We start from the raw sequence: 21,833 nt of genomic DNA, 5'->3' as shown, positions 1-21,833 counted from the left end.
CCATAAAGAGTCTGCAACACTATTTCTCTGTGTCACTGACAATCGCAAACATACCCTCCCCTTTTTCTATTTCTTCACAAGTCGAGGCCCCGGACCATGGACGACGGAGCAAGGACTCCGACGAGTCTATATCGGTCGGATAACTCAACTACTGGTGCTCTGGTGCGGCTGACACCCAATTCTACCCATAATGACCCTTTCCCCTCAATCAATTGCAAGATTCTAGCTCCTAATCACTCTGTCCACGGTGACAACGCGTTCAACGGACAAACCGAGGTGTTCCCGGTAATCTAGCGCGGTCTAGTTCAATTGGCCGGGTCAAGAAGCATCAAGAGCATACAAGAGTGCTAAAACAAGAGCTAGGAGGGTGTGATCGGACCTGTGAAGAGCTGACCGCGGCGAGCTCACACACTACGATGTTCTTGACCAATTTGAGGGAAATCTCAATTTAGAGCTCTCTGGTGTGCAATCCGAGACATGAGTGGGTGCGCTGGATGCTTAACTACGTAGCGGAGCTGATGGCATGCTCAATTTATAGGGCCCGAGGGCGGTGGCTCCTAATTTGGGCATGGCACGCTAGCGGCCAGAGAGAGGGGAGAGCACTGGCGCAAGAAATGCGTGGCTTTCACTGTGGTATGACCACCGGCGATGACCGGACATGCTAGAGCGAGTCACCACGACAAAGTACTACGTCTAGGCATGTGGCATCCGAGCGGCAGGCAGCTAACTCCGGTGAGCTTATCTGAACCGGCCGTGAGTCAAGTGGACACGGCGGCCGGGGCGGAACAGTGCCTTAAGCTCATCCTTAGTGCCCGATTTTTCACCGAGGAGCATTATCCATGTTCGACGGTGCGTGAATCGCGACGCCGACATGAATCTAGGCGTGAGGTCACCAACGGTGAGGGGGGCTGAACCTGTGATCTTATTCAGTCACTGTACCATGGGAAACCCATTCAGAGTCTCTGTCCGAGTACTTTGCAGAGCTTTGATTTCTAATTTCTATATAGAAACTAGCTAATCCTTCTGTAACAAAATTGTTAATCTACAATCCAGCTACAAATCGACTATAGTAACCATCCCCAATCGATCACTAGATCCTACTCCAATTCGACCTCAAAGTCCTAGCAATGTCACTGGTGACCACAATTCAGTTATCAGGGTGACTGATAGCTCAACTTCGAGCTCATTTTACTCCAAATTTTATATGTGACCCAGGCTTAGTTACTTAAGCAAAGTTGCTCTCCTATTATAGCTCTACAAGTTTGATGTGTTGACCTAAGGCAAACTCCTTGTAGATTTAGATATATAGAGCTCCAAATTTGACCCCATGCACTGAATTACAGACTTAGTCACATGGTTTCATGGAGTACTTTTTGCAAATAAGTCCAAATCCCATAATTTGATTTGCAAATCCTCAAATGTGTGAAACATATGATTTGTGGTGCTCTAATACTTTGGTTTTTGCACTTGGGTCCAAAAGTGCACAAAATTTACACTTAGCCCCCTAGGGTTCTAACTTAGGGTTTTCTAGGGGTCTTTTCAGAGTTTTTAGCACTTCAGGGTTTTGTGTCACTAAAGTCTATCAAAGATGATCATTCCTAATGAGTTTTGAGGTTTTAACTTATTTGGGCTTCATTTTCACTCATAAGCCCCATTTAGGGTTAAGTACCCTAGGGTTAACCACACATCACTCACATCAGTACAACTTGTTTGAATTCTTACCTAGTGAATGCACTCTAGGTGTAACAAACACATGATATGCCCATGCACATGATGTTATGCTCAAGTTTTAGTGACAGTAACACCAGAGGTGTTACACCAAGGATCCTGGGGCATACTTCAGATCCTTGGCATATTGCCTAGCTTTGGAAATTTGCTCCTCTGATAATTTTTTTCCCTGCAGCATGACACACTATAGATTCTAATCCCTCAGTAGACGCTTCAACAGTAGGGAATTCAGATTCTTCGGTAGCCTTCTCTTTTTTCTAATGGCAACGACACCTTTGAAGCATCCGAAGGTCTTGATTCAGTACCCTTTTCAACAATCTCCGCAGGCCCTGCCTCTGCGAGAGCTGAGGGCCCAGCTTCAGTTTCAACCTACATCATGGTAGCTTCAGAAGATTCCTTTGAATTTTTGTCTCCCATGCTAGGTGATTCTACAGAGGCAGGAGTTAGTACCTTTGTGGATTCCATAACAGCATCCAATACACTTACCATTCTCCTTCTCCTCGGAGTTATTGAAGCAATCTTTTGAACCTTCGCCAGTTCTGCCTCTTGCAATGAACTCAAAGTTTTTGGCCGCTCCGCTGCTATCTTCGAGATTGCCTCTTCGACCGATTCTACCCTGGCTTTGGCAGTAGTGGGGTGACTTGGCTCAACGGTAGAAGAAGGCCCTTCAGCAAGCTTCGGTACTTTGGCCGTTTCAATATACCTGGGTCGGTGCGTCAAAACTTTAACCTTTTTCCCTTCGGCGTGGTAGAGATAGCTGAAGCAGCAACCTTTCTCTTCTTTCCCTACTTTCGCGAGGGGTAACAATAGTCTAGGTAAACAAAGCCAATGACATCAAAAACCCTATTTAACGTTTTCTTGCCTCACCCTCCGAAGGCCACCATCATGGCATCATCTTTGGCCCTTGAGTAGGCACCAAGTAACTCGTCACTGGTCGTGTCGATAGCATCTAGTCAGTCATCGTTTGGTTCGTCAAATTGATTCATGTATTTGAATGTATAATTCAGGTAAATTAAGCCACTCTGACTAGACCCAGCAGCAGCTTCCTTCGGCATCTCCCACCCACTCCTGAGTGGCCACACTTTGTAGGCAATGTGTTCTTAAACTAAGTCCATGGTGCCTATGTAGGTACATGCTGTGTTATAAGCAGCTTGGCATGCTTGAATGTCGTTTCCAAGGGCAAGAGATGGTCTTCTAATACCGAAGTGAGACCATATGGGACGTTGGATAATTCCCTTGATGTCTTCTCTCTCAACCAGATCGTTCTTTACATAGAACCATTCTTGCATCCAGGCTCCTGGCCATCTCTTGCAAAACGTTGGCACTGGATTGCTTACTTCAGAACGGGTTACGAAGCCATAACAATCGAAATTGTTGTGGTATTGTTCTTTTCCAATACCTTTGTCTCATAAGTCAATTCATGTAAGTTGTAGAAACATTTTGCATTCGGCTCTTGTCCTTGACTCCTCATGGCCCAAATATAAACCCCTATCCTGATGATGGGTTCAGGGGTAAGCTGATGAAGGTAGACTTTGAAGGTTTTTAGCACTTCGACCAGCATACTATCCAAAGGGAACCGAAGCCCCGCTTTTGTAAAACTTCTATAAACAACTACCTCGTCAGCTTCGGGAAGAGGAACATTACTCTCCCCTCCAGCCCGCACAATAGAAATGTCATGAAAATACCTTCCCCTCATGGCATCGATCGGTCCTTGTTTAATTGTCAACTTTCCAAAAACAACATGGCTTGGCCTCCAGGGCCGATCTTCGGCATCCACAGTCTCACTTTCAACATCAAAGTCTTCACTGTCACTGGAATCCTCAGATATTCCAGCTAATGTTTCTTGTGCAATTTTTTCTCCATTAGTCCTCTCCATAGCTTCGTAAAACTCGGACAGCGCCGAGTCCACAGTCTTCTTCTCACCAACCATCAAATCAAAACTTGTTAAAATGTCAAAGCTCAAACTCGTGAAAAACAAGAGAGTTTAAAATAGCAAACACAGTGTGAGCAACTGAAACAGCACAAGAAACGCTTTCAATACGAGCTCATATATATATATATGCATAGCGCCCCACAGTTTGGTGGGCCCAGCATGTCAGTGCCGTTCGCTATTCTAGCGAAGGGAAGGTGTTTTTTCGGACCTTCGGCTAAAGGCCTTCGTCCATGTCGCAGTCTAAATTTGTTACAAAGAAACAAATCAATACTGCGAGGGGCTACTGTTGGGGGCCTTCCTCTTCCGAAGGTCCTCAAAAACGTGACTAACCATATGTTTTTAGTACGACATGGATTATTATAGGAGGCTTCGGCTCCCGGATAAAGATCTTCTCTAATGGTGAAAGTATACGCGGTGTAAAGGAGCAACCCGAAGGTGAAAGGAATAAGCGTTGAAGCTACTGCCAGAGAGCTTCGGCTTGATATGATGGTGAAGACCGAGAATGATACCGACTTAAAGGGGGAAAGACTACTTAGTCCGTGATGATTTGTATTATAATCACGAGTAAATGTTAAGGGCATGAATGTAATTTTGTCCGGGCTGTGTCCTGTGCCTATAAATAGATGAACAGTAGCACTGTACTGTTCACGCTGGATTGTAATCTCTCTCTCTCACGTCACTCTCGCATCCCCGCCTTCTGGCAAGTCGAAGGTATCAATGTAATATGAATATTATTGATGTCCATTCACATTCATTGAATATAAATGCAAATAGAGTATTGATATATATTTATTATCTTTATCTTGTTGTATTCCATTGCTTCATCACTTATATTTATATGCTAAAATGATGAAGGTATGTCCTTCATGACCTTCGTCTGAAGATCATTATATCCGAGTGGAGATAATGCTTCAAAGGACGAAGGTCTTTAACCATTAACAATTGTGTTGCCTTGTTCTTGATCTATAGCATCTGAGAACAAGTGACCAACAGAGGCGAGGACGACGGCAGCAGCAGCGACGACGACGACAAGGGCAGTGGCGACGGCGAAGGAGATGGCGACGACGACGGCAAGGGCGATGGCAAGGGTGACGACGATGACGGCAAGGGCGACGACGGCGGCAAGGGCGACAACGGCAACGGCAAGGCCGGCGGCATAATGCTGCTGGTTTAAATATTAGTATAGATAGCAGTAGTAGTAGTAAGTAGTAGTAGATTAAGGTAGTATTAGTGTAAGTAGTAGTGTAGTGTAATGTAATGTAATCTAATGTAATGACGGGGTGAAGAGGCTGACTCATGATGAGTCGGTCTAAAGTTTGTAACGATCTCCCCCTACGAATAAAAATGCAGTTCTTTGCTGATCCACTGTTGCATGTTTTTTGCTCGCGCACTCGGCGACTCACTGGCATTTTAGAGGTAATGCCCAAGTGATGCTTGTGATCTCCAGTTTTCTGAGTTATGGTCTGGCACTTTGCGTCGACTTATCGAGCCAACCCATACTTCTCCTGACATACCCCTTGAATTTCGAACCCTAGTTCTCGCTTTTTCCTCCACCGCTTCTCTGTTTTCTGAGCCCTTGAGTCCACCCGCTTCGCTTGAGAGATCGCGATGGCTCCTAAGAGGAAGAGACAGAGTGTTCTGCTCCAATTATCTCACCAACAGATCCTAACAGCCAACTTCCATTTGTCAGCAACCACATGTTCGTTGTCTCCGAGGCTGACCTTTTGCACCTCGTCAAAACTGGTGTTCTTCCGCCAAAGGAGCTGTGTTCCTGGAAAATCTAGCGCGGGTTTACCGTTCCGACAGAGGACACCCACGAAGTTGTTGTCTTCAAGCCCTTTCTCATCCAAGGACTGGCCCTATTAGCTTCTCCTTTTTTTTGCGGCCTCCTCGATTTTTATGCTCTGAATCTTACACACTTAAACCCCAATTCTGTTCTTCAAATTATTGTGTCTGTTCACCTCTGCGAAGCTTTCCTTGGAATTCTTCCTCATTTTGGGCTTTGGAAGTACCTCTACCACTGTCGGCCCAAGATGGCTGGAGGACAGCATTAGCTTGATGGCGGTGCAGCTTGGAACTTCGTCGGGGCAGGAAAGTCGAATATCTCAATATCCCTCTAAAGGACAATATCAAGGGATGGAGCCTTGAGTGGTTTACCAAGGAAAACCACAACAAGTCCCTCCCTCCTCGATCAGGGAGGCAGCCTGACGTCTGCACGCCCAGCTGGACAGAGTCCCCCACAGCTTCAGAGCTAGCCGAGCCCGGGGTGCTGCTTGCTGAAATATGTGCGCTGAAAGACAGGGGCCTGACTACCGAAGCTGTTGTTGCTGATTTTGTCTTCAAAACCATCCAACCTCTGAAAGATAGAGTTTATCCGACTTATCTGTACACCAGGGTCAATGACCCTACCCGAATTACCAATAGACAGATTCCTGACGAGGACCTGCTGAACCAGATTGACTTGATGCTAAAGGGCAAGATTTCGAATACTGGTGCTCCCTTATCTTATTCTGTCTAGAATCTACCTCCATAGAGTCCTTTTTTTGAATTCATTTCCAACCCTCCTGTCCAAGATGGCAGTCCGGGTCATAGAATGGGACCCTCCTTAGATGACATCGAGGCTTTCATTGCTCCATTCCGGAATCTTCCTGAAGCGGAGAGACAGACCCATTTCCAGATGTCGACTAGAGCTGGTGAGGCTAAGGTGAACGTTGTTCTTAGTATGCTGGCTAGAGAATCGTCTGACTCTGCCCATACTGAGTCGATGGCTATTGCGTTGGGTAGGACCTTGGTGAAGACGAAGGAGTTCAAAATTCTTAAAGTGTTCGTCGCAAGTGATCGCGCCGGACGAGCTATCCAACCGTGCCTGATGAGAAGAAGAGAAAGAAAAGACTTCAGCAGTTGTCATGCTTAGAACAAGATGCTGATCCCTCGACATCACTCCTCGGTGGTGGCCCGCGAGCACCACCCTTGAGGACGATATCAGAGGTTGTGATGATGCCAGAGTTGGCGGTCGTGTGCTTGATGAGGACGAAGAGGAGGAAGAAGAAGAAATTCCCTTGATTTGCAAGAACAGCAGCAGTAGGAGCAGTGATATCCCGATGCAGGCTTTATCAGGGCTTGTTAGCCTCCAGGGGTTGATAATGTCTGCAATTGACCATGCATTAGAAGAAATTATCCCTGAAAATCTTTTATCAGAGCCTCCTGAGGATGAAAGTTCCATCATTCGTTTAGAGGTCCCGGATGATGTCCCTTTGTTAGGTGATCCTCTCGAGCAAGAGGTAACCCGGATAGTTTCTCATGCTTCGTTGACCTTGGAGGGCGGTCTAGCTTACAAGGACACGCTGGCCCTTGACATTGCTGGTCAGAGTCACCCGATTCCTTTGGGTACGACCGAGGGTGCTTCAGCTTTGGGAGGTGACGCTAAGGACGACCTAGCCCCCGAGGGTTGTGCTGAGGGCGACCTAGCCCTCGAGGGTAGTGTTGAAGACGGCCAAGCCCCCAATGATGCTAGGCCAGGCTCCTCTACAGCCGCTTCTATGGACGTTCACGTTGGATCGCCACTAGTTCAATCTGAGGAATCCATGGTGACGAATTTACTTGTTGCTCTTGTTGGTCCGGTCACCTTAGAGACCAGTGACACGGATGCTAGGAATCCACTGCCTGTTGATGGAGCTGAGGTCTCCCTGAGTGATGCTTTCAACATTGTCCCTGTTGATGCCCCATCAACAGGCAGTGCATCAATGCTTCCAGCTTTAGGTCTTCCTTTATTTCTCTCTAATCTCCAGGTGAGCCAACCTTGCTTCTTATTATTCATGTTGGCAAATGGGTTCTCTTGCTAATTTTTTTAAATTGTAGAATGTCTTCCATTCTGTATTTGCCTAGCTGAAATCTTGGGGCGCCCCTGTCCCCGACCAAGTTTCGTCTTTGATGCAGTGGAACCCTCTACTTCTTTAGATGCAAATAGATGATCTCAAGGCCTCAAACCTTGGTTAGTGAGTCTACAGTTTCCTTTTTTGTTGTTTATTGCTTTTCTTATCTTAGATCTTGTGTTCTTTTCCTACTGCTTCACTAGTTCAGTGGTGCTTCGATGCTGAGGAAAGGTATACCAGAGCCAGACTGACTTGAACTAAGTCACTGCCTTCTTGGACAGCACTCGTGCCTTGAACTCTTCTTTGAATGTCCAACTTTACTCAGAGAAGATGGCTTATGAGGTAAATTTTCCTGATTGCTTCTGCTTTGCTTTCTTTGCTTTGATGCTCAGTGCTGTTCTTGCTTGCAGGAGGAGAGGCGGACACTTCTTGCTTCTCGTGACAATTTTGATAGATTATATCGCGACGCTAGCAATTCCTTGACTATCCTAGAGAGGAGTCATCGCTTCACTATGTCGGAACTAGACCATCATCGGGATGAACTGAGGGCATCCCAGACTGAAGTGTCTCGACTCGGTAAGCTGCTGTCTTCGAAGGATTTTTTTATCAAGGAACTGCGTGCTGCAAAGAAACTTGTTACGCAAGAGCTGGAGGCCGCTCGCCTCAACATCAAGGCCTTAGAGGATGAATGTGTTGTCTTGAAAGCGATGTGTGACAAAGCCATGGACAAGGCTGTTCGCGCTGGGCGGATCCTGATGAGGAGGCCTGGTGTTGTGGTTCCTAAAGACATTGTTGCTGATGTTCTTGCTACACCCGTTGTTGTGAGCCGACTTTTTCTTCTACTACTCCTGCAGCTGAGGCTTCCTGTAAAAATACTCCTGCACAGTGATTTGCTCGGATGGAAAACACTTTTCATTGAGTTATTACTTTTTAGTGAAATAGTGTATCATAAATTTCACTTGTATGTAATTGCGCTACACTTGAACTGATTGTTCTGTTAGCAGAGCGTTGAAGCCACCATCAGGTATGTGAGCGGGTTGCTTTTCTTTAAGGCATTCCTGATTTGAGTTGATTATTTTGCTAGTAGGGTATAGCAATCTCCCCTAAGTCGCGTCGGCTTAAAGGCATTTCCAACTTAAGCCGAATGTTTTGTTAGTAGGTATAGTGATCACCCTGAGTCGCGTAGGCGTGATCATGTCGCACCGACTTAAGGCATTTCCGACTTAAGCCAATTTCCCTATTAGTATGGTATAGTGATCACCCTGAGTTGTGTAAGCGTGAGCATGTCGCACCGACTTAAGGCGTTTCTGACTTAAATCGATTGCTCCGGTAGTAGGGTATAGTGATCACCCTGAGTTGTGTAAGCGTGAGCATGTCACACCAGCTTAAGGCGTTTCCGACTTAAGTTGATTGCTCCGTTAGTAGGGTATAGTGATCACCCTAAGTTGTGTAAGCGTGAGCATGTCACACCAGCTTAAGGCGTTTCCAACTTAAGCCGATTGTTCCGTTAGTAGGGTATAATGATCACCCTAAGTTGTGTAAGCGTGAGCATGTCGCACCGGCTTAAGGCATTTCTGACTTAAGCCAAATGCTCCGTTAGTAGGGTATAATGATCACACTAAGTTGTGTACGAGTGCCGTGCCGATTTCGAGTTGAGTCTAACCTAGGTCAGTAGTTTGATCAAGAACTTGTATGCCTTGGAACATGGAAGCTTTATTGATAATGAAACCTTCTGCTTATAAAGTACAACTCATCCTCAAGAGTTTTGAGGCATTTCTTACGGGTAAAATTTCCTGAGGTTCTCAATATTCCATGAATTTTCCACTTCGGTGTCGTCCATTTCAGTGAGCCGGTAGGATCACGGCCGTGTTACCTCTGCGACGATGAATGGTCCTTCCCATGGTGGTGACAATTTGTGTCGTCCCTCCCCCTTTAGCACTCGGTGGAGGACCAAATCTCCCATTGTGAAGGATCGATGTCGTACCGCTTTGTCGTGATAACGCCTCAGGGTCTGCTGGTATCTGGCTGACTGAATGATCACATTTAGCCGTCCTTGAGCCTGGTTGCTTCTGCTTCGGCTATGCTTTCAAATGTTAATCTGGGTGCTCCAAAGATCAGATCTACTGGTAACACTGCCTCCGATCCATACACCATGAAGAATGGGGTGTTTTTGTGTAAAGCTCGGCTCGACTAGGTTCGCAGGCTCCAGACTACATATGTCAGTTCCCTGATCCATTTCCCTGCGAGCTTCTCGCTTTTGTCAAACACCTTTTCCTGAGTGCATCGAGTCTCATCCTGTTGGCTCTTTCCATCTACCCATTAGCTCTTGGGTGTGCCACTGATGCATACTTGATCTGGATGCTCCTCTGCTTGTAGAAGTCAAAGAACTCCGAACTGGTGAAATTAGATCCTAGGTCGGTAATGATGCTGTTAGGTATTCCAAACCTGAACATTATTTCCTGAATGAACTCCACTGCCTTTGCTAAGGTCAAAGAGGCGATGGGCTTGTATTCTATCCACTTTGTGAATTTGTCAATGGCAACTAGTATGTGGGTATAACCCCCTTGAGCTTTCTTGAAGGGCCCAATCATGTCCAGCCCCAACGCAAATGGCCAGGTCACAGGAATAGTCTGCAACTGTTGTGCAGGTAGATGCTGCTGCTTTGATAAAAATTGGCACGCCTCACACTTCTGGACTAACTCGGATACATCATTCTTCATTGTTGGCCAGCAAAACCCAGACCTGAAAGCCTTTCCTACCAGAGTTCGTGACGCTGCATGTACGCTACATTGCCCGGCATGAATCTCATCTAATAGCTGCTTCCCAGTAGCCCAGTGAATGCACTTCATGAGGATTCCTTCCGCACCTCTTCTATATAGCATGCCCCTATAATGGTATAGTGGGCTGACTGTCTCGCGATGCGCTCCGCCGCAGCCTTATTATCCGGTTCTTCCTCATTTTTTATGTATCTGATGATAGGCTCTCTCCAGTCATTAGGATCTGCTTCTGTCTGACTCAGAACATGGCATTCCTCCATCTGATCTATGGCAACACTCAGTTGCTGTATTTCTTGGACAAAAACCCCAGGTGGAACTTGGGCCCGACTAGATCCCAGCTTTGATAGTGCGTCAGACGCTGCATTACGATCCCTTTCCACATGGTGGAATTCCAATCCTTCAAACTTGTCCTCCAGATTTCGCACCTCTGCACAATATTTATTCATTGAATCGGTCGAGCAATCCTAGACTTTGTTTACTTGGCTTATGACCACCAGGGAGTCGTCGTACACCATTAATCTCTTGATGTCGAGTGAAACAACGATGCTTAGTCCATGGACCAACGCTTCATACTTTGCGGCATTGTTGGATGCTAGAAACAAGAGATGGAATGCATACTTAAGTTCTTCACCTCAGGGAGCGATAAAGAGAATCCCTGCCCCTGCTCCTTGCAGTCTCAGTGAGCCATCGAAGTACATTGTAACGCTCCTAGTGTTACTGCCACTAAAACTTGAGCATGACATCATATGCATTGACAGTTCATTGTGTTGTTACACCTAGAATGCATTCACTTGGTAAAAATTTCAAAACAAGTTGTGATGTGATGACTTGAAATGTGCTTAACTCTAGGGTAGGGTACTTAGCCCTAGGATTTTGGCATACAGGTAATAATAAGCCCAAAAGGAGTAAAATCTCAAAGGTCTTTGGAAACACCCAAAAGAGATTAAGAGTGATGGATTTGAATGGCACAAAGACCCTAGTATGCCCAAAACCCTAAAAGAAACCCTAGAAAACCCTAATTGGAAGCCTAGGCGGTGAATTTAAATTCTATTCACTTTTGGACCAAAGTGCAAATATCAAAGTGATAGAACAAAAAAACCAAGTAACTTTCACATTGAAGGATTTTCATGTAGTGTGAAGGAATTTGGACTTATTTGCAAAAAGACCCAAGAACCCCTAAGTGGCTAAGTCTGAATTTCAGTGGAATTGGGTCAACTTTGCAGCCTTGTATCTCTAAATTCATAAGGATTTTGCCCTAGGTTGACACATCAAATTTCTAGAGCTATTATAGGGGTACAACTTTGCTTAAGTGGCCGAGCCTTGATGTTGTACAAAAATTGAAGTTAGTTGGACTTGAAGTTGGGCTATCAGTCAGCCCTAAGGCTGAATTCTGACTAACAGTGAAGTCAGATGAACATTGAGATCAGTTTTGAGTAGGATTTAGTGACTATTTGATTGGGGATGCAATACCAAAATTAAAGTTGGATTATTGGATAACAAGTTTGCTACAGACAGATGATCAAGTCGCTACATAAAAATTTGAGAAAATCATCCCTCAAATTGCTCTATCAGATGCTCTGATGGAGATCGCCATGGTACAGTACCTGCAAAAGATCGTTGGTGCACTGAACCTCGCCGCCGGTGACTCCCACGCTCGGATTCGCGTCAGTGCTGCGATTCGTGCCCAGTGGCGCGCAGATATCTTCGCAGGGTGAAAGAACTTTGGCAAGAGATGAAGATGGGACACTGTGGTCGCTCTGTCACCGTGCCCACTTGCGCCGCGACGTGGCCGCGCGAACATCACCGTCGTGCCGCCGTTCCTCGCGGTCATGCCACACCGTCAGCCATTTTACCATGTCGCAATAGACCATAGTTGATAGCCAGTCTATCACCTAAGTCATTACCTCAGTGAAAGCCACGACAGCTTGCGCTAGTGAACTCCCTCCCTCCTCGGCCGCCAGCGCATCTTCTCAAAATTGGGTGCCACCACTGATAACCACTATAAATTGAGCGTTCGACTAGCTCTGTTAGGTTGTTACGTGTCCAGTACACCAGCCCTCGCCTCCGATTAGCCACCGTAGCTCGCGAATTTCAAACTCCCCCAATTCGGTTCTCGGCACCGCCGTAAACCACCGCGCCGTGGACCACCGTCTCTAGGTCCGTTTACACCCTTGTGTGCTAGGGATCCTTATCGGCCCAACCAATTGAACTAGACCACGCTAGATCGTCGGGAACACCTCGATTTCCCCTCGGGTTTCACCGCTGTCATGGGCAGAAACACTCTGGGCCGTAATTGTGCAATTAATGGTCGGATTAGAGTCGCCAGGGGTGGAAATAGGTATCGCTGAGTTATGGCATCAGTCGTTGCGTATCCCGGCCGGTATAGGCTCGCCGGAGGGCGTGCTCACCGCCGTTCGCCGCCGAGGCCTGGGTTTGCGAAGAAACAGAAGTGTAGGGGCCTAAGTGAGAATATCAGAGAGACAGTGAATAGTAGCTAGGGATTCTTTACTAGTTATTTAAACACTCTGGGTCCTCTATGCAAAGTCGCCAGCGCGGGCGCGTTTTCCCTGTCCGTGGGCTGAATTGGGTTGGTTTGAGCCCATTACTGTTTAATCTTTTTCCTTCTCTTTTTCTGCCAGGTTTAGGAAATTTGTAGAAAATTCTAGAAGAATGATAAAATCAATAGACCAATTTTACTAGACTCCTAAATTCCTCTAGTATATAATTAAAGTAGTTCCAAGATTTTAAGTCTCAATCATGAATTATCTAGCAATTAAAGGTGCCTAAACCTAGTCTTTTAGAATTTTAGAATTTGATTACTAGCTCCAAAAATCATAAAACTTTTTGGGTAAGCTTAATATAATAATCAAAGCCCTTGGGTAAAGTTTGGTATGTTTTGGACATTGTTTGATCCCAAACCCAAAACCCTAGCTTCTTAAAATAGAACTTGCTTAATCCTGATAAGGTACTAACTCAGGAAACCCTAGTGACTTAGGAGTACCATGAAGGAAAGTTATATTCAAGATATATCTTAATGTATTCTATCATAATTGCATATTCATAGCATCACATGGGCATTTATGTATGTATATTTTTATGTTTAGAAAACAAAGAAGAAGTAGTTGTTGAAGAGGAAGTTGCACCACCGACTGAAAATCCACCTGTCGGGGACAGTTTCTACTTTGACATTTGTGGAATATATCCGGAGTCGCCTACGACACAAGGCAATCCCCGGTGCATTTACCCCTCCCTTATTATTTTAATTCTTTATCACTTGAAATGATGCATTAGGTAATAGGAGTTGAGTGCTACACAATTGCTGCATTTCCTACCTTGAAATTGACTACCATTCCTTGATACCTGTTTTACTTAAAAGGTTTTCTGATGCTTAGTCTGGCTTTAGAAAACAAAATGTTTTGTTTTAAACAAAAGGTGATCCTTCAGATGGAATGGGGTGTTTTCAAAAATAAAACTTGATGGTAAATCCATCATGGTCGTGATGGGTTCAACATCAGAAAAGATGTACCTCTGTCAGGTACCAAACTTTGGGATGGTAAATGATAAAGATGAGATCGGGCGGGTGACTTGCACGAGAAGGAAGTCTCGGTGTAGTGTCTCCATCTGAGTCGATTAAGGACCGTGTCGATGTAGGCTTTATGATTGTGGACCTTTTAACTGGCCACATGCCTCGTCATGGGTAAGCTTTGCCTCGGTCGGACCAATACCAGAAAGGCCAACACGCAATGGGAGTGGAGAAATGGTGAGAGTAGTGTGTACCCATCGTGGCAAGAGGCTAGACGGTGGTGTATCTATGCTCTCGGTTGGCGTGAACCCAGTCTGGTCTTGAGAAACCCGGTGGTGAGTTGACATATGCAAGGGTTAAGTGCTACATATGTCGTATGGTCGGAGATCCCCAGCTGGGTATTAATTGATTCGGATCAGCGTTACTTCTCAGACATGAAGACTTGGTCACTGACTTACACGTAGCATTCCAGTGAACTTAAAGGGTGATAAAAGACGGCTAGTGTAGGCCAAGTTCTTGACTAGGATAGAAAGAACTCTAGATGCAGGTAATGACTCAACCTGATAATAAAACTGGATTTTTAAGGATCCACTGTTAGTAAGCATTTTCGCAAACAGAGTCTTTGATTCTTGAATAGCCTTACCTTAACTCCCTCAAGCCAGCATATCCTTGAGAGTCTTTTTCCTTTGTCGGGTAAGACTTGCGAAAGTACACTCTGTACTCAAGGTTTTCGAACCCATGTTGTTGTAGGTGAGGAAACAATGGAGTTTTGTTGTTTCTGTTCAAAGGTGGTACTAAAAGAGGAGCCGAATCCGTGATCGCGTAGGCGGGAGGATGTTTGCCTCCCAGTTTGAAATCACTAAAGTTTTGTGCGGGAGGGTGTTTTGCGTCCCTGATTTGTAATAATACTTTATGCACTCTTAAACCCCAGTATTGTAATAATACTCTCTCTATATATTTTATTAATGTAAATTAAGTATTGTAATCTGCTCCCGCTTATTCTTTCCTCCGATGTGATGTAATATCTGCGTGATGGGTAAAACGCTCTTGGGCGATGTAAGGAAGATACAGAGGACCGAACTTGTCAAGTGATTATGCGCATCTACAGGATTGTCCAAGGTCCATAGGACAAGGACAACTGTATATGGGCCTAATACGTTGGGAGGTTTCGTGATAGCTGGTATCGGAGCTGTTGGGGACTTGTTCTCAAATGCTATAAATTAAGAACAAGGCAACATAGAATATTAAATGTTAATGTCCTTCGTCCGCTGAAGCATTATCTCCCCAAGGGTTTAATGAACTTCGGACGAAGGCCATGATCAGAATATCACGAAGGTCATACCTTCATGATCAAACTTATAAAATAATGTAAAAATGAAGTATAAATTGTAAAACATTAGAAATAGATATGTTAAAAACAGATAACATTATTCACATATTTTATTATGTTCATATCTTCGCCTTGGCGGAAAGCGATAATTCTAGTGTAATGCGACATCGATTACAAGATTGCGTGAACAGTACATGGGTACTGTTCACCTATTTATAGGCACAGGGTGTAGCCTGTGTATAATTGCATATATGCCCTTTACAATTAACTACAATAATGACATAGAACATCATGGGTTTTTAAGTCATTTCATCTTTAAGTCGGTTCGCCCCTTCGTCGTGAGATCCGTCATTGTGCCGAAGCTTTATATGTGACAGCTTCGGCGCTGCTTCTGGGAAGATCTTCCGAAGGTGTTTTCTTCCTTTAGGATCTTCGGCTACGAAGCATACCCCCAACAGGAGCGAAGCCCATCTTCTCAGATATTACGTAGTACTTCAAAAAGAATTTTCAAACACTTATCTTGAAATTTTCTTTCATTCTTACCTTATCACTTTCTGGTAGCCCCTTATCTTGTAAAGTTGGGTAACAAAGTGCAATATATGTAGGAAGTGGGGGATCAACAAAGGTTGATTCCATAATTATTAGATTATGCATGCATCATGTTTAAAACTATACTAAGAAATCTTCCCCTTTTATGGAGATATGACGCGCACTAAGACTACCAAGCGCAAATCGACTGGACCTCTTAGTGTGCCACGACATCAGCTAGCCTCCAGGCACGAAGGAAGTAGTAGTGGCAGTAATGACCCAATTGGAGCCTCCGGTCAGAACTACGCCACAGGAATAGGGCACGTGAGTGGGATAGCCACCGCATAGCGGAGCTGTCAGCTGAGGTTAGTCTCTTGCAATACGAAATTTTGGAACGTGATATGGCCATTGATTGGGCTGTTAACTCGCACTCTTTTGCTTGGGACTGTGAAGCGAAAGCTCTTGCTCGAGTGGCAGAGCTTAGTGCATCTCTCGAGAACCTGCAAGCGTACTGTAATACCTTACATGAAGAAGTGCATGTACTGTATGAACAGCTGCACCCGGACGTGCCACCAGACGTCGCTGCAATGGGAGCCAGACCATCGGGAATAGCTAATGAAGGACCTGATGGGGAGTTGGACCTTTTTAGGCCGCCTCCTTCCATGAGCCTTGCTGACGAACGGTCTGCTACAGCAGGAAATGGAGCAACAAAGGATGAAGAAGACTAGAATAGTAAAGTCTAAGTAACATACTTATGTAAAATAAGTAGTTAAGTCAAGTTGTACATTGGAGTCTGTATAATTATTACATTTTGATAATGTAATATGATGGTGTATGTTGGCATGTTATATTTTTTTCAAATGTTTCTTTGCCTCAGATGCCATCACGAACTCGCGCACATGACGGTGCGGGGACATCCCACGGTGGGGAGGATACTCCCAACCTACCACCAGTACCACCAACATTGGTCGAGGCTATCGCTGCCCTGGTCAATGCCATCGCTAATAATACACGCTTCTTCCATGAAATGGCGGGCAACCAGTTCCAACAGCACGGAGGCAGAGTTCCCCCACAAGGACCGCGTGATACTACTTATTAGGCATTCTCTGAGACTCGACCACCGCTTTTCATTAAAGCAGAGGAGCCTTTAGAAGCTGACGAATGGGTAAGAGTGATGGAACAGAAGTTTGGGTTAATTCATTCACAGAAACTCAAAAGCCCCTATTCGCCGCACAACAGCTAAGAGGGCATGCCAGTACATGGTGGGCAAATTTCTCAGCAATCTAGCCTGTTGGACATCAGATTACCTGGGATGAGTTTAAGTTGGCATTCCGAGAGCATTATGTTCTAGAGGGAGTACTCCAGATGAAGCTAGAAGAGTTTATCCGGTTGAGGCAAGGAGGAGATACGGTGATGCAGTATCTCAACAAATTCAACCACCTCTCTCAGTATGCCATTGACTAGGTGGATACTGACTTAAAGAAAAAGAATTGTTTTATGAGGGGGCTCAATGACAGGCTTCAGCGGAAAATGGCAACATGCTTGGACCTTACCTATAGTAAGGCTGTCAGTACAACACTGGTAGTGGAAGCCAAAAATGCAGAACATGGAAAATCAAAGGGGTTTGGAGGTGAAAGGTCAAATCAAGGACCTGAGAAGAGAACCAGGTTGGTGATCCAACCTTTTAATCAAAATCGTCCTTCGCCTCACCCACCTTCATATCCATTCAAGAAGCCTATCTTTATTCGTCCCACTACTGCCCCCGCTTCTACCAATCAGCCGAGTGCCACTGGTACTCATTTCCCTGCCCTTCCCAGTTCCTCCAGTGGTTGCTTCAACTGTGGGAAGTCCGGACATTTCATCAAGGACAGCCTATACCAGAAGCAAAATAAATCCAACTTTCAGCAAACTCCTGGGAACTCGAATGAAGGAAAGGAAAACATGGCTGACTCTTCCAAGGGCAAGAATTTCAAGAAAACTGGACGGGTCTATTACACTCAGGTGGCTACAACACCAGAGGGCGAACCGGTGATGATGGGTACGTTCCTTGTTGCCAATCATCCAGCAGTTATCCTCTTCGATTCTGGTGCGTCACATACCTTCATAAGCAAGAATTTTGTGGAAAAACATTGCATTCCTTGCACTGAATCAAGGGAGGGATTTGTTATCCATTCACCTGGGGGCCAAATATTCACTAAGGAAGTAGCCTTCCGTATACCGGTAGCATTGGCCGGACGGGAGTTTCCTACAAATTTGATTGTTATAAAGGGGCAAGATTTAGATGTAATTTGGGGCATGAACTGGTTAGCCCAGCATAAGGTCATCATTAATGCAAACTTAAGGACCATTAAACTAAGTCATGGTCATAAAGAGATCCAGTTGTCCATCCCTGTAACTATTCCAGCCAAAGTCTCTAGATGAGTTTATGAGGCTATCGTACAAGAAATCCAGGATATTCTGGTGGTATATGAATTCTCGGATGTCTTTCCTGAAGACTTGCTTGGGTTGCCTCCTGAAAGGGATGTGGAATTTGTGATTGAGCTAAAGCCCGGTACGGCTATAATTTCTAGAAGGTCGTACCGAATGCCACCTAATGAATTGGTAGAACTCAAGACTCAACTACAGGACTTGTTGGAGAAGGGGTTCATTAGACCAAGTTCATCACCTTGGGGATGTCCAGCAATTTTCATCAAGAAGAAGGATCAGACGCTTCGAATGTGCGTGGACTATAGACCCCTTAATGAGGTTACCATCAAGAACAAATACCCTCTTCCCCAGATCGATATTTTATTCGATCAACTTACTCGAGCTTGGGTATTCTCCAAGATTGACCTCTGGTCAGGCTATCATCAGATACATATTTGACCCAAAGATATACCTAAAACTGCATTCACTATGCGGTATGGGTTATTTGAATATTTAGTCAAGTCTTTCGGATTAACAAATGCTCCAGCCCACTTCACATACTTAATGAACTCGGTATTTATGCCCGAGTTAGATAAATTTGAGGTGGTTGTGGCAGAACCTCCCAAGTTATTGGGCCCACATGCACCTGTCCTTGTCTCGAAGACCTCAAACAGCTATGCCTGTGCACCAGATATCTTAACAGGATCCGTCCGATTGCCCCAAGGACATCGGATAAACCACTTATAACCAGGACCGCAAGATTAAGTAACACAAATCACACACCAACATTTTTGCAGCGGAAATCTTATTACCAAATTTTTACAAATCACAAAAATTTACATTATTTTATCGGAGTGATTACAAAAGTATAAGTTTGAAATATATGCTAGCTCAAGTGACCATCCTCAGTAAGAAGTATAGAAGAGTTACTTAGACTTATAAGAAGGCCGAGCCCACCGGCACTTAACACCATCATCAACAGCACAAAACTATAACCTAAAAAACAATAGGGAATAAAACCTTGAGTACGGAATTACTCAGCAAGACTTACCCGACTAAAGAAAAGACTCTCAAGGGTATGCTGGCTAGAGGGATTCAAGGTATGGCTTATCAAGAATCAAAGACTCTGTTTTGCAGAAAAGCTTACTATGAGTGGATCCTTAAAAATCCATTTTTACTTGTCAGGTTAAGTAAAGTTACCTGCATTTAGAATTCTTTCTACCCTAGTTCAAGCACTTGGCCTATACTAGCCGTCTTTTATCATCCCCTCAGTTCATTGGATTTCTACGTGTAGGTTAGTGACCAAGTCTTCATGTCCGAGAAGTAACGGCGATCTGAATCGATTAGTACCCAGCTAGGGATCTCCGATCACACGACATATGTAGCACTTAACCCTTGCATATGTCAACTCGCCACCGGGGTTCTTAAGACTAGATCAGGTTCACGCCAACCGAGAGCTCAGATACACCACCGTCCAGCCTCTTGCCACGGAGGGTACACGCTACTCTCGCCATCTCTCCACTCCCATTGCGTGTTATCTTATTCTAGTATTAGTCTGCCCGACGCAAAGCTTACCCATGATGAGGCATGTGACCAGTTAAAAGGTCCTCAATCATCAAGCCTACATCGACACGGTCCTTAATCGACTCAGACGGAGACACTACACCGAGACTCCCATCTCATGCAAGTCAACCGCTTGGTCTCAGCTTTATTAATTTGAACCCAAAGTTTGGTACCTGGCAGAGGTACATCTTTTCCGATGTTGAACCGATCACGACCATGATGGATCCACCATCAAGTTTTGTTTTTGAAAACATTCCCACCCACTAAAGCATCACCTTTGTTTTAAACCAAAACATTTTTGTTTGCTAAAGCAAGTCTAAGCACCATAAAATTCTTTTCAAAAATGGTATCAAGGAAGGGTAATCAATTTTCTAAGGAAGGAAATGCATCAACGGTTTAGCACATAACTCCTATCACCTAATGCATCAAACAAGGTGATAAAGATTTTAAAATATCAAGGAGGTGGCAAATGCACCGGGGCTTGCCTGAGTAACACTAGGTTAGTGTTTGTTAGGCGACCACATGGCGAGTATCCTTTGGCTTGGCACTTGTTTAGATTATCTATCAGCATCACCATGCGGAGGAGCCCGCGCTTGGGGTCGACTTGACTCTTGTCCTCCACATCTCGTGATTAATAAGCGTACCTAAATGATTTGCATAATGCACATGAATGCATATAAAAATGCTAAGATAATATAAGTTTATTATCTAAGGTCTTGAATATAACTTTCCTTGACGGATGTCCGAGAAACTAGGGTTTTCGGAGTCTATAGTGAAGTTCATAGGGCAGGGGGCTAGGGTTTTGGGTTCTAAGTATCAAACATGGTCGAAATCATACCAAACTTTACCCAAGGCTTCTAAATATTATTTAGAGTTTACCTTAAAAGTTTAGTGAATTTTGAATTTATTATTTATTTCCTAAAAATCCAGAAGCAAGGTTTTTGGCTGTTTTAGATGCTCTAAAATTTCCTATTTGGACTAAAAATCATGAAGCTATTTTTACTAAATACTATGGGAAATTAGGAGTCTAGCACAATTGGTTTGATATTTTTAGCATTTTTCTGTAATTTTCTATGGATTTCTAAAGCTGCTTGGAAAAAGAAAAGGAAAAACTACTAAGAGCGTTGGGCCAAAACTGGCCCAACCGGCCCAACTCTAAGCGTAATACGGGAGCGCGCCCGCGGCAGCGCAGTCGGTTTTTCACAAAGGTCCTTGCCAGAGCCAGAATTAGGAACGAAGTCCTCAACCAATTCCGCGAGTCACTGGCACTTCACTTCCAGCCCCCCTAAACTTCTTGTCTTCTAAAATGGAACCCCCAACGTCGCCGGCGGCGCGGACGCGTCCTCCCCGCGACCCCCCGGCGAAGGAGATCCTGAGCAGTCATTTAGACAGCGGCCAGATCAAATCCTAACCTGACCCGAGCAGCTATGGGCATGAATTTGTCTCCTAAACTCACAGAGGGACATGACCGCGCTCATGACGGGATCCCGGTACCGTGGCGCTTGCCCAACTGGTTTAAGCACGGGATGTTTCAAATTAAGGGCATCAGAAACACGAGTAAGACACGGACAACGCGGCACTTATAGAAATTGACATCGGACCAACTAAGCTTTCGAGTGGGTTGATATCAGGGCAGTTCATGCGGTGTCAAACCCATGTTCCGACCAAACTAGGGCTGTAAAGGCCAAACGGGCTTTTCGGTGAGCTTCACCAATGTATGGGGATGCTAGAATATCAAGTCTTAGGGCTTGAGTCATACCGTAATCGCCTGGCCACGTGAGGTTGATGTGTTGGCGAGGTGATCACCAGACATGCTCGACAGCTTGATTAGCGGAACTGGGCACATCCAGGGTATGGTTTGGGAAGGGAAGAGCAACGCTACTGAATGAAGCTACTCACTATGGTTGATGATCGAAGCAAGGATCACTAGTTTGCTCCTACACCCATTTCCATCCCCCGGGTTGCTCTTTATATAGGCAGGGAAAAGATCAAAGGGGCTGGATTCTTGAGTTTATAGGGGGGATAACTATGTGCATGGGGTGTAGTCGTGGCTCACTCAAGAAAGCCCACGCCGGTGCTGTAGGGTGAAGATTATCCATGGCAAGGGAGGGGTAAGGATAGGAGCGCCCTGTAGCAGATATTTCTTACTGATGATAATTCAGAGATGTGCCTA

The sequence above is a fragment of the Zea mays genome, chromosome 8 (assembly GCF_902167145.1).
Source record: "Zea mays cultivar B73 chromosome 8, Zm-B73-REFERENCE-NAM-5.0, whole genome shotgun sequence".
NCBI classification, from domain to species: Eukaryota; Viridiplantae; Streptophyta; class Magnoliopsida; order Poales; family Poaceae; genus Zea; species Zea mays.
This window is presented reverse-complemented; position numbering follows the sequence as displayed.